Source organism: Heptranchias perlo, chromosome 15 (assembly GCF_035084215.1).
Source record: "Heptranchias perlo isolate sHepPer1 chromosome 15, sHepPer1.hap1, whole genome shotgun sequence".
Lineage (NCBI taxonomy): Eukaryota > Metazoa > Chordata > Chondrichthyes > Hexanchiformes > Hexanchidae > Heptranchias > Heptranchias perlo.
Window position 1 is genome coordinate 60703368 of NC_090339.1, and position 8159 is coordinate 60711526.

The window sequence follows — 8159 nt, forward strand, 5'->3', positions numbered from 1 at the left end:
CTGGTTCTTTTGCCAATCGCCTTAAATCTGTGTCCTCTGGTTACCGACTCTTCTGCCACTGAAAACAGTCTCTCCTTATTTAGTCTGTCAAAACTGTTCATGATTTTGAACACTTCTATCAAATCTCCTCTTAACCTTTTCTGTTCTAAGGAGAACAACCCCAGATTTCCTAGTTTCTCCACATATCTGAAGACCCTCATCCCTGGCACTATTCTAGTAAATCTCTTCTGCACCCTCTCTAAGGCTTTGACATCCTTCCTAAAGTGTGGTGCCCAGAAATGAACACAATACTCCATCTGAGGCCAAACCATTGTTTTATAAAGGTTTAGCATAACTTCCTTGGTTTTGTACTCAGTGCCTCTATTAATAAAGCCTAGAATCTCTTATGCTTTTTGAACAGCCTTCTCAACTTGTCCTCCCACCTTCAAAGATTTGTGTACATACACCCCCAGGTGTCTCTGTTCCTGTACCCCCTTTAAAATTGTACCATTTAGTTTATATTGCCTCTCCTCATTCTTCATACCAAAATGCATCACTTCACACTTCTCTGCATTAAATTTCAACTGCCATGTGTCTGCCCATTTTACTAATCTGTCTATGTCCTCCTGAAGTCTGTTACTATCCTCCACATTGTTTACTACAATACCGAGTTTCAGGTCATCTGCAAACTTTGAAATTATACCCTCTATACCCAAATCCAGGTCATTAATATACATCAAAAAGAGCAGTGTTCCTATTACTGACCCCTGGGGAACACCACTGTATACTTCCCTCCAGTTTGAAAAACAACCATTCAGCAGTACTCTCTGCTTTCTGGCCCCTAACCAATTTTGTATCCACGCTGCCTCTGTCTCTTTGATCCCATGGGCTTTAATTTTGCTAACAAGTCTATTATGTGGTACTTTATCAAATGCCTTTTGAAAGTCCATATGCACAACATCAACCGCAGTAACCTCATAGAAAATTTACGGCATAGAAGGAGGCCGTTCAGCCCATCATGTCTACGCCGGCCTCATCAACCCTCTCCGATACTTCATCAAAGAACTCAATCAAGTTAGTCAAACATGATTTTCCTTTAACAAATCCATGCTGACTTCCATTTATTAGCCCAGACTTTTCCAAGTGCCAATTAATTTTGTCCTGGATTATTGTCCCTAAAAATTTCCCCACCTCCGACGTTAGGCTGACTGGCCTGTAATTGCCGAGTGTATCCCTCTCCCCTTTTTTTGAACAGTGGTGTAACATTTGCAATCCTCCAGTCCTCCGGCACCATTCCCATACCTAAGGGGGATTGGAAGATTGTGGCCAGAGCCTCCACAATTTCCACCTTTACTTCCCTCAGTAACCTAGGATACATCCCATTTGCTCTCAGGGTGTGGGAAGTACTGGCAAAAGTGGGCTCTCCCTCCTTCAAATGACTCTATTTAGTAATATTCTAGGAGCATCGACGAGGCTCTTGCATAGTTACAGGAGCAGGCCATTTAGCCGTTTGAGCCTATTCAATTAGATCATGGCTGATCTTCAGCTGCCTTTGATTCAAATCCCTTGATACCCTTATCTAATAAAAATTTAATCGATGTCAGTCTTGAAAATTTCAATTGACCCCCAGCATCCACTGTCTTTTGAGGGAGAGAATTCTGGATTTGCACTACCTTTCGTGTGAAAAAGTGCTTCCTGATTTTACTCCTAAATGGCCAAGCTCTAATTTTAAAATTGCATCTCCTTGCTTTGATTGATGGGACAATATTGCACAAGATAACAGGGAAACTCTGCACTTCAAATAATCCAATGAGATCTTTAACATAGCCTGGAACCATTCGAACAGGCAAACGGAACTTTAGTTTAGATCTTACCCAAAGGACAGCGCTTGTATTTTAGGTGGTTTTATTTACTCCAGGTGTTTTTGAGGAGTTCAGCATCTGCGTTCACCCCCATAAATGACATTATGCTTCCTATATTCCAGATGGTGCTTTCACTTGCAGAGGCATCCAGATAAATGAATAGTGTGCCCAGAAATTGAAGAACCCTCTTCATTTTATTTTGGCTTACTGTTTTTATTATGTATCCTTTTGTAAACTTCCGTGACTTTGGAAGGTGGCAGAATAATAACCATAACTGGCAAACAAACTTATTAAGCAGTTGAAAAAAAAAGTGACACAACATTGATTTTACGGTGGTTAATAAACTCAATTATCTCAATGACTAAGTAGAAAATAATTGTTGTGACTGCTGCATTCTTGTGTGACAGTTGCTTTCCTTTTCTCATTGTCCATCGGAGTTATGTGGCATGAATATAATTCACCCGATTGCATAAACCTTAAACCTTAAAATTAGAGCTAGGCCGTTCAGGGGTGATATCAGGAAGCACTTCTTCACACAAAGGGTTAGTGGAAATCTGGAACTCTCTCCCCCAAAAAGCTGTTGAGGTTGGGGATCAATTGAAAATTTCAAAACTGAAATTGATAGATTTTTGTTAGTTAAAGCTGTTACATACAAACAAAGAGCAGGAGTAGGCCATTCGGCCCCTTGAGCCTGCTCTGCCATTCGATATGATCACGGCTGATCTGATTGTGAGCTCAACCCTACTTTCCCGTCTACCTAATACGATCATACGTTAAGGGTTAACGGAACCAAGGCGGGTAGATGGAGTTAAGACACAGATCAGCCATGATCTAATTGAATGGCGGAACAGACTGAATGACCTACTCCTGTTCCTATGTTCCTCTTGAAGACTCTCCAATTTGAAACAGCCAGAAATATTTTCCAGAAAATGACCAGGGAGCAAAAAAATGTTATAATTGCCTGTTGGATTTAAAAAAAGATGCCAAACAAACATATTTAAATAAATCCCACAGGATGTTTGTATTTGAATTTGGAAATATATCGCCGTTCCTTCATCATCGTTGGGTCAAAATCCTGGAACTCCCGACCTAACAGCACTGTGGGAGAACCGTCACCACGCGGACTGCAGCGGTTCAAGAAGGCGGCTCACCACCACCTTCTCAAGGGCAATTAGGGATGGGCAATAAATGCCGGCCTCGCCAGCGATGCCCCCATCCCATGAACGAATAAAAAAAAAGAACTGAATGCCTTTGCCCTCCCCACTTGCTCAGATACAAAATGACTAAAATATCTAATATTTGAATCAAAATTCTGTGAGTGAATTAATGAAGCCAATACTTTGCTTAATATTAGACAAGAATGTCTCCTTTTTCTCATAGGTTGCTCCAACATTGCAACGCTCCATCAGCACTACGCTGGAGTTGGGATGTCAGCCCTCGGTTATGCATTCGAGCCCCGGAGTGGGCCTTAAACATATAACCTTCTGAAGGGGCGAGTACTAACCACTGTGCTCAGCTGGACACTCTCCTTCATCTCCTCCTTCCCCAGTACAAAACCTACCATCTAGCTGCTCTATTCTGAAAATTTAAAGTATAGGGGGGTGTATAATTATGTTCAAATTCTGTCCCGTCAAATTGAGCATGAAAAAAAGTTATATAAAAGATTTAGCACTTGAGAGCAGGTGCTTTTAATTCAAGTTCATCTCCCCTCCCTTTCAAAGATTTGCAAACCCAGCAGGGGAAGCTGTCAACTGAAATACGAGCGAACAAAGACTGGTAGAAATGCTCAGTAGGATGTTAAGCGTAAGAAAGAGAGAAATAGGTTACACAGTACAAAAAAATAATATTGCAGCTATTGAAAGGGTACAGAAGAGAGAAACCAGAATGATTGAGGGGGTGGAGTGATTGGATTGTGAGGAGCTATTGTGTAAATTGGGGCATGGCAAAAATCAGATCAGCCATGATCTCATTGAATGGCGGAGCAGGCTCGAGGGGCCGAATGGCCTACTCCTGCTCCTATCTGTTATGGTCTTATGGTTCTCACTGGAAATGAGAAGGTTGAGAGGTGATACGATTGCTGTTTATAGGATTCTAAAGGGACCAGGTAATGTCGACCATGGCAAGCTATTTCACCTTGTCCTGTGCAGTAGAAACCGGACGACTCGGCCTGCGCTTGAAGGGGGGGATGGTCAATTCAAAACTAATCTGTGGAAACAATGGGAGCTAAAATGGGCCGTGTAACGCCCGCTGTTTCAGCGCAACACGGCCGTTTCGACATCCAAGATGGCGTCTTGGATGCGCACGCACGTTTCCAGCGTGACATGTGCCAGACGCCATTTTTGGTATAGGAGTTGGCGCAGGTGCAGATAACGAACACTGGAATCATGTAAAATAGGGAGAAAATGTCTTCAATCAGTGTACAACGCTGATTTAAAGTGATAGACACCATTTTGGGACTTAACGCTCAACTCAGTGCACAGTCTTAACCCCGAGCATCTGAGCGTGTCTTAGAGTGTCTGGAGGACTCCCCACCGGCGCTATTTAGGAACATAGGAACATAGGAACAGGAGTAGGCCATTCAGCCCCTCGAGCCTGCTCCGCCATTTGATAAGATCATGGCTGATCTGTGATCTAACTCCACATACCTGCCTTTGGCCCATATCCCTTAATACCTTTGGTTGCCAAAAAGCTATCTATCTCAGATATAAATATAGGAATTAAGAGTTCCAAACTTCTACCACCCTTTGTGTGTTTAAAGGGACCATGCAGGATTTACAGGTCAGTGGCTGGATTCTTGCTTCTGGCTGTAGAGACATTTGTAACTGTTCTCGGAGGTCTGCTACACTTGATTACTAGGACGCGGGGACATAGCCTAACATTGAGAGCCAGGACGTGCAGGAGTGAAGTTAGGAAATGCTTCTACGCGCAAAGAGTGGGAGAAGTTTGGAACACTCTTCTGCAAACGGCAGTTAATGCTAGCTCAATTGAGAATTCTAAATCTGAGATTGATAGATTTCTGTGAACCAAGGGTATTAAGGGTTATGGGGCTAAGGCAGGTATATGGAGTTAGGTCACAGGTCCATCCTGATCTGATTGAACGGTGGAACAGGCTCGAGGGGCAAAATGCGACCGCCACTTGCTGAAGATTGGAGGATGTGGGATTTAGTGGTGCGCAACCTTTATTCAATGTTTTAACATAACTCATCAAAAATAGGGATGGGAGCTGCATCTGTGCTTTACATGTGCGATGTCTGATTTCTGTTCAGACTCCATGCAGACAGCAGGCTGTTATATTCAGCAAGTAACAGGTACCAGCTACCTTTAAGAGATTTCTAACAGACAGCCTGCCTTTAAGAGATTGGAGCTTCCCCCTGCTGGTGGAAAGTGCGAATTGCATGGAATCCTCGTTCAACGCTGATTTCCAACGCAGTTTGCAGGTAAGTCCTCAGGCCTGACAAAAATCTCGTCCTGCCTGCGCCGGGACCAATGGGCGCGGGGGAATAGAGAATCGTGCTACACCAGCCCAAAAACAGGCCCGATCCAATTTTTCTCCCAATATTTCAGTGAGCGAGTGGTCAATCTATGGAACAGGCTCCCGAGGGAGACGGTGGAAGTAGTTTGTGTTGATTCATTCAAATGCAAATTAGAACGATTTCTTTCAGAAAATATTATTTTGGGATACAGTATATGAATGACTTGAGACATGACATGTGGTGAGTGTAGGAGACTTGGGAGGAACAGGTGACTTTGAACCTATGGTTCCCAAAGCACTCCCCCACTGGGGGCTTCCCTCACCTCGTGTCTGGGTCTGTTGTAGACTCATTGAGAGAGATTGATTGCTCTGATTAGTCAACAACTCCGTTATAGTTGTTATCATGTGACTATCAGGATGGTAGAAGGTGAACTAGATGGACTTTGGTCTTTTTTCATCTAACAATTCCTATGGTCCTATGTTAACCTGTTGGGTGTAGCCAGTCAGCTCAATAAGTATGTCAACACACAGTTCTGCAGGGCATAATCCTGGCAAGGAAATATCAGAAATATTGAAACATATAAGATTGTGAAGGGGCTTGATCGGGTGGATGCGGTAAGGATGTTCCCAAGGATGGGTGAAACTAGAACTAGGGGGCATAATCTTAGAATAAGGGGCTGCTCTTTCAAAACTGAGATGAGGAGAAACTTCTTCACTCAGAGGGTAGTAGGTCTGTGGAATTTGCTGCCCCAGGAAGCTGTGGAAGCTGCATCATTAAATAAATTTAAAACAGAAATCGACAGTTTCCTAGAAGTAAAGGGAATTAGGGGTTACGTGGAGCGGGCAGGAAATTGGACATGAATTTAGATTTGAGGTTAGGATCAGATCAGCCATGATCTTATTGAATGGCGGAGCAGGCTCGAGGGGCCGATTGGCCTCCTCCTGCTCCTATTTCTTATGTTCTTATGTTCTAAATGTGTGGGAATTAGTGAGAAGATGTTTCAGAAGATGTAGCCTCTTATTAAATTTGAAAACCATCTCTTTTACGCTATTGAAAGTTTGTGCTTCACTCAATCTCGGAATATTTGTCAGGCTCACAGGAAAATAAAAGCATTTGGTGAATTCTTGAACAAAACGGTACAAAAGGAGATGGCTTCGTGAACATTAAGAAGGCACTTCAGAATGAATTAATGAGTGAAAAATCTATTATCTGTGAATTTCTTACAATTATGATTATCATTCAAAAGTTCCAGTATCTGACTGTCATAACAGCAATCTCAGTGATGGGACTTTTCAAAATTTTCATTCTAAAAGAAATTATTGTAATACGACTTTCCTACATTGACTCTGGCGATGGGTGGTAACTCCTTCAGTGGTAATCATTACAAGCCACTGGGAGCATAATTGGCCTGACAATCTTTGGCTTCACAGCCTCGATCTCTTGTGATGCTGTGTCCTGCCGGTCTGCACTAACTCCATCTCATAGCAACATAGGAATTTCTATCGTGATGGGCAGGGGGAGCCTGCTGATAGCAGCGATCGGAGAGTGGGGGGAGGCCAGAGCTGAGGGAGGCCAAAGGCTGCCCTGTGAGGCCTGTTGGGTGGGGGTGGGCTGGGGGGGGGGGGGGGTTGGGGGAGAGGCACTCCTGCTCCTCCTGGCCGACAAGGAGCTTAAGACCAGGCAAAGTTCTAAAATTTACCTGGGCCTCTCCTGGCCAGTTGACTCTTCCCGCCGTGTTGCTGTTGCTGGGCAGCAGACAGCGCAGGACTCCCCCTGTGACATCGTCGTGCCGCGACTTTTGCATGTTAAGTAGGCCCCCGCCTGCTTTTAGCAGGTCCCTCGTCCAGGGCCTGAATCGATCGCCGGTGTGAATATTATGGCAGCTGTGATTGGGGGAGGGTGGGCGTCCGATTGCCCTATCCCGATATTTTGAACCCCGACTCTCACCGACCCTCTTCAGCCCATCAGTGTTGGGGGGGGGGGATTGCAAAATCAAGGCCGTTGTTTCCGCAGTTTAGTTTTGAATTGACCCCCCCCCTTCAAGAGTAGGCCGTGTCCTCTGGTTCGACTGTTCTGGACAAGGTGAAACAGCATGTCGTGGTTGATATTATCTAGTCCCTTTAGAATCCTAAAAACAACAATCATCTCAACTCTCAACCTTCTCTTTTCTGATGAGAACACACATCTCCTTTGCAACGCCCTACGATTTTGATTAAAATTGTCTTTAGCCAAAAGCACTATTTTCTGCCACTGGCAAAAAGTGTCACCCAGAAGCTGCAAGTCATCTGGTGGGGATGTATGGACGAACTGATTGGACAGGGTGTGTGATATTTCAGAGACTTACACCATGGTGCTATCATCTCTGATAGAATCATAGAATCATAGAATCATAGAAGTTACAACATGGAAACAGGCCCTTCGGCCCAACATGTCCATGTCGCCCAGTTTATACCACTAAGCAAGTCCCAATTGCCTGCACTTGGCCCATATCCCTCGATACCCATCTTACCCATGTAACTGTCCAAATGCTTTTTAAAAGACAAAATTGTACCCGCCTCTACTACTGCCTCTGGCAGCTCGTTCCAGACACTCACCACCCTTTGAGTGAAAAAATTGCCCCTCTGGACCCTTTTGTATCTCTCCCCTCTCACCTTAAATCTGTGCCCCCTCGTTATAGACTCCCCTACCTTTGGGAAAAGATTTTGACTATCGACCTTATCTATGCCCCTCATTATTTTATAGACTTCTATAAGATCACCCCTTAACCTCCTACTCTCCAGGGAAAAAAGTCCCAGTCTGTCTAACCTCTCCCTGTAAGTCAAACCATCAAGTCCCGGTAGCATCC